Source organism: Zeus faber (genome assembly GCF_960531495.2).
Source record: "Zeus faber genome assembly, chromosome: 17".
In the NCBI taxonomy this organism is placed as follows: domain Eukaryota; kingdom Metazoa; phylum Chordata; class Actinopteri; order Zeiformes; family Zeidae; genus Zeus; species Zeus faber.
In genome coordinates, this window is record NC_137204.1 from 10,048,774 (window position 1) to 10,053,773 (window position 5,000).

The following is a 5,000-nucleotide window of genomic DNA, read 5'->3' on the forward strand; positions in this document are numbered from 1 at the left end:
GGAAGCTATTTCTTTTTTAAGAAATAAAATATTGATGTTTTTAAATTATAAACAAAGCACATGTCTTCATGCATATGTAGCATATGTATATCTATCTGCAAGAAAAGAACACACACACAAAAAAATAAAGGACATTAAAAATACACCAAAAAATACAAATACCATATTTACAGCTGCATTTGTGAATTTCTTATCAAACACAAATACATTAATACTTATTAATGAAGTGAAGTTAATAATAAGGTGATTAGTTAAGTCTTTGATAAGCCATGCCCTCAACGCCTTTGCCAATACAGCCTTATAATAAAAGCCAAATGTCATGATCACACGTAAAAGGCAAAAATGTGGAGATAACATTTCAACAGCAAGTTGCCATAACTAAAGCAGGATCTATTGTTATGAACAGAAATACATCTTTTATGACCATTTGCGTAGAATACAATGGAATAGAACCGAACAGACTATGGCTGCAGGTTGCTGCTTTCGTGTTATTTTTAAACTTCCAAACCCACTGAGACTTGTCGGCTGGATGTAATTAAACCGGCGTTTATCAGGCGAGCGTGGAAGTGTGAGTCATAGGTTTCTCTGCCTCCTCTTCTTCCTTCTTCCTTGTTCTTTCTTCCCCTCTTTCCTTTGTCCTCGCCGGGCGCTCGGAGCGCGGGTCGGGTGGAAGCGCGGACGACAGGTGTCATTTGCACGTCGAGTCTTAATTGTCTTTTGGAACTTTTCTCGAGACGCAGGACGCCGCATCCGTCGACACGAGATGGACAGGACGAGGCGGAGTCACAGCGCGAGCCGTACTGCCCGGGGTCGGTCTGTTGACAAGATAATAGAGAAATGATCGAGCTCTGAATACTGTAGGAGTAGTAGTGTTTTCTGTAGGAGCTTATGTGGAGCTTAAAAACACGTTTCTTGTTTGTCTGATTTGGTAGTCAAAGTGAACAAATCCCACTGGCGCGTCACAGTCGGCTCATTCAAATTCGTCGCACTCTGACTGTATAGTGCTTCGGTTAATATCGACGGACGAGAAACCGGATGGAAAAAAAAAAATAGTACGACTCCTCCGGGGTTCATGGTTTGTGTCTGGCTGTCCTGTTTTTTGCCCGTGAACCGTGTTTTTTAAGGTCGCGGACGATAGATGAATTGGGAGATGTGAAATGGGATGGACGGACCGTAAAAGTGAGAGAGCGAGACCGAGGGAAGGAGGCGGGCCACGTCACGGGAATCAGCCTCACGCGTCGCCATAGTAACAGAGCGTCCTCTGAGAGAGAGAGAGAGGAGAGAGGAGAGAGAGAGAGGGGGGGGGGGAGAGAGAGAGAGAGTACCTTTCTCCTATTTCACTGTGGGATCCGAAGCCGAAACCGAGCTTCGTTTCGAGCGGAAGTCGGCTCCGATTTTGTCGGGAGAGGTCGGACCTTGGAGGAGGCTTCCCCGGGATGGATGGCGGAGCCGGCGGCGGCGGCGGCCTCTGAGCCCTTGCTCCGTGGATCAGATGGGTAGAGATAGAGAGAGAGAGAGATGTAAAAAGGATTTTTTATTAATTTTTTTTCATACCCCTTCTGCAAGGTAAATATCAGTCTCATTCATCTGACTCCAAATGTGATGAAGCCAAATGAACTAACGGGGGAGAGGAGGAAATCACGTTGACACATTGACTGTCTGAAGACTTTCTGTTACACTATGCAGGATTTAGGACGGCGCGGCGATTGGTAGTGGTTATCGATCGATCAAGAGAGTCTCGTTATGGACGGAAATGGCGGGACGCACGTCTGGTGGCAGGGTGGTGGTGATGACTCGTGATGACACGTTCGGTTAGTTGAGGCAGGCTGACCCTGGTGATGAAAATACATAGTGCTGTTTTGGTAAAAAACACCAGCGAACGATATTATCCGACCATCCCCCGTGTGACTGAATGATCCCGCTTTTTAATGTCTTGAAATCGAACATACACCGCGGTGTGTGGACATTTGTGATTAGTATTGGTGAGTGATGGGCAGTAAGTGCATTGTACAGTGTTTGAGTTCTGGTGAACGTGAACCCTGGAGGGATTCTCTGCGTCGTGTGGGGTTTCTTTTTTTTTTTTTTTTTTTTGGATAATTAAACTGAATTTAGTGCAAATCAATCAGTTTATTTGAAGTGTAGAATCACCATGGTCGGCATGGTCCCGATACACTTTACAATCAAATGAACACACAGGGAGGAGAAAAAAATACAGCAGCAGGCAAACAAAATAGTCGCAACAAAACAACGCGGCAAAAACAAAGTCAAGACAACAAAGCAAAGGAGACGCCCGCCCATCGCAAAAAATAAAATAAAGTCAAAATAAAACAACCACATTAAAAACATCAATGTGAAAGGTGTGTTTGATAAGACTAAGTTTATATGTTTTATATGAGTTTGATATGTTCTCGGGTAGGTGTAATGGAGTGAGTAGAGGAAGGTTTTCAGTCTTGATTTAAAGATTTTAACCGAGCGTGCTTCTTTGACATGCACTGGGAGGCCGTTCCAGAGGTAAGGGGCACGGTCGGCAAATGCTCTGAAACCAAATGATTTTTTGTTAGCTGAGGGAATGACCAGGAGACCAGCATCGAGAAGAGCGAAGAGGCTGTGCTGGTGTGTACACCGATCAACCACGACATTAAAACCATCCGTCTAATATTGTGTAGCTCCACCACGTGTCGCCAAAACAGCTCTGACCTGTGGAGGCATGGACTCCACAAGACCTCTGACCTCCTGTGGTATCTGGCACCAGGACGTTAGCAGCAGATCCTTTAAGTCCTCTAAGTTGTGAGGTGGGGCCCCCGTGGGTCAGGTTTGTTGTTCCGGCACATTCCACAGAGGCTCAATCGGGCATCTGGGAAATTTGGAGGCCACGTCAACACCTTGAACTCTTTGTCATGTTCCTCAAAACCATTCCTGAACAATTTTTGCAGTGTGGCAGGATGCACTATCCTGCTGAAAGAGGCCACTGCCATCAGGGAAAAATGTTGACATGAAGGGGTGTATTTGGTCTGCAACAATGTTTAGGACGGTGGTACGTGTTGAATGAAGGCCAGGACCCAAGGTTTCCAGCAGAACATTGCCCACAGCATCACACTGCCTCCGTCGCCTTGACTTCTTCCCATAGTGCGTCCTGCTGCCAGGATGCACTATGGAGGAGGTAAACATCGCATACGCACCCAGCCATCCACAGGATGATGATGTAAAAGAAAACATGATTTATCAGACCAGGCCACCTTCTTCCATTGCTCCATAGTCCAGTTCTGACGCTCACATGCTCATTGTAAGAGCCTTCTGCGGCGGACAGGGGTCAGCATGTGCACTCTGACCGGTCTGTGGCTACGCAGCCCCTTACGCAGCAAGCTGTGATGCACCGTGTGTTCTCACACCTTTCCATCATAGTCAGCATTTGCTCTTTCAGCAATTTGTGCTAACAGTAGCTCTTCTGTGGGACCTGACCAGCCGGGTTAGAATTCGCTCCCAACGTGCATTAATGAGCCTTGGGCGCCCATGATCCTATCGCTGGTTCACCGGTTGTCCTTCCTTGGACCACTTTTGGTAGGTACTAACCACTGCATACTGGGAACACACACAAGACCTGCATTTTTGGAGATGCTCTGATCCAGTCGTCTAGCCATCACTATTTGGTCCTTGTCAAAGTCGCTCGGATCCTTACGCTTGTCCATTTTTCGTGCTTCCAACACATCAACTTCAAGAACTGACTGTTCACTTGCTGCCTAATATATCCCACCCCTTGACAGGTGCCAGTGGAACAAGATGATCAATGTTATCCACTTCACCTGTCAGTGGTTCTAATGTTGTTGCTGATTGGTGTATGGTATAATTATCTCCTATAAGTAAGGTGGTGCAAGTCAATGCAAGGCCCAGTAAGTTAAAACAAGAACCTTAAAACCAGCTCTAACTTGTACTGGTAGCCAGTGAGGAGAGGCCAAAATTGGTGTTCAATAGTCAAATCTTATCGTTTTTGTCAGCTGCAGCATTCTGAACATTCCGAAGACTTCTAGTAGCACACCGAGGAAGACCAGAGAAAAGGTCATTACAATAATCAAGCCTGGAGGATAAAAATGCATGGATAACAGCTTGAGCATTGCACAGTGATAGAATAGGTCGGATTTTAGCAATATTACTGAGATGAAAAAATGCTGTCTTGGTTATAAGCTCAATTTTTGACAAATTCTCAAACAATTGTACATATTTGGCTGGTCTTACAGCTGATAACTCTGTTTTGTCAGCATTTCACAGCATAAGGTTTATATTCATCCTTTTCTATTTCTTCTGATAGACATGCCTCTAATTTTATCTAATTTTGGTTTTACCGGTACATATAGCTGTGTATCATCAGCGTAGCAATAACATTTGAAAACCATATTTGCAAAGGGAAAATAAAATGGCAAAGAGCCAGGACCAATCCCTTGGGAACGCCAAACTCTACTTCAGAAAATTCAGAGATTGATTTTGTAACTTTCATGTTGAGTTCTATTTGATAAATATGAATGAAACCATGAAAGCACTGTCCCCTGGAGACCAATATGCTTCTCCGAGCAGCTTAGAAGTAGGCTGTGGTCCACAGCGTCAGTAGCTGCAAGTCAAGAAGCAGCAACGACATCATTGAATACTTTGGTCAAGGCGTTTTCAGTGAAACGACGGGACTGAAAGCCAGGTTGAAATTTATCGAAGAGATTGTTGTTGGATATGCAGGTAGTAAGTCGATCAGTTACAGCCCTTTCAAGTAGTTTCGACATCAGAGAAAATTGGAAATTAGTCTGTAATTATTCAGAATTTGCAAATCAATATTCATTTTTTTTGAGCAGCGGTTTGATAATGGCAGTTTTAAAAGCTGAGGGCACGGAGCCCATAGAAAGCGACTTATTGATAATGTCAAGAATTGGACTATTTAAAAGAGGAAGCACTTCTTTAAAAAGATTCGACAGAATAGGGTCTGATATGCAAGTTGTAGATTTGGAAGCAGTTACCAGGCT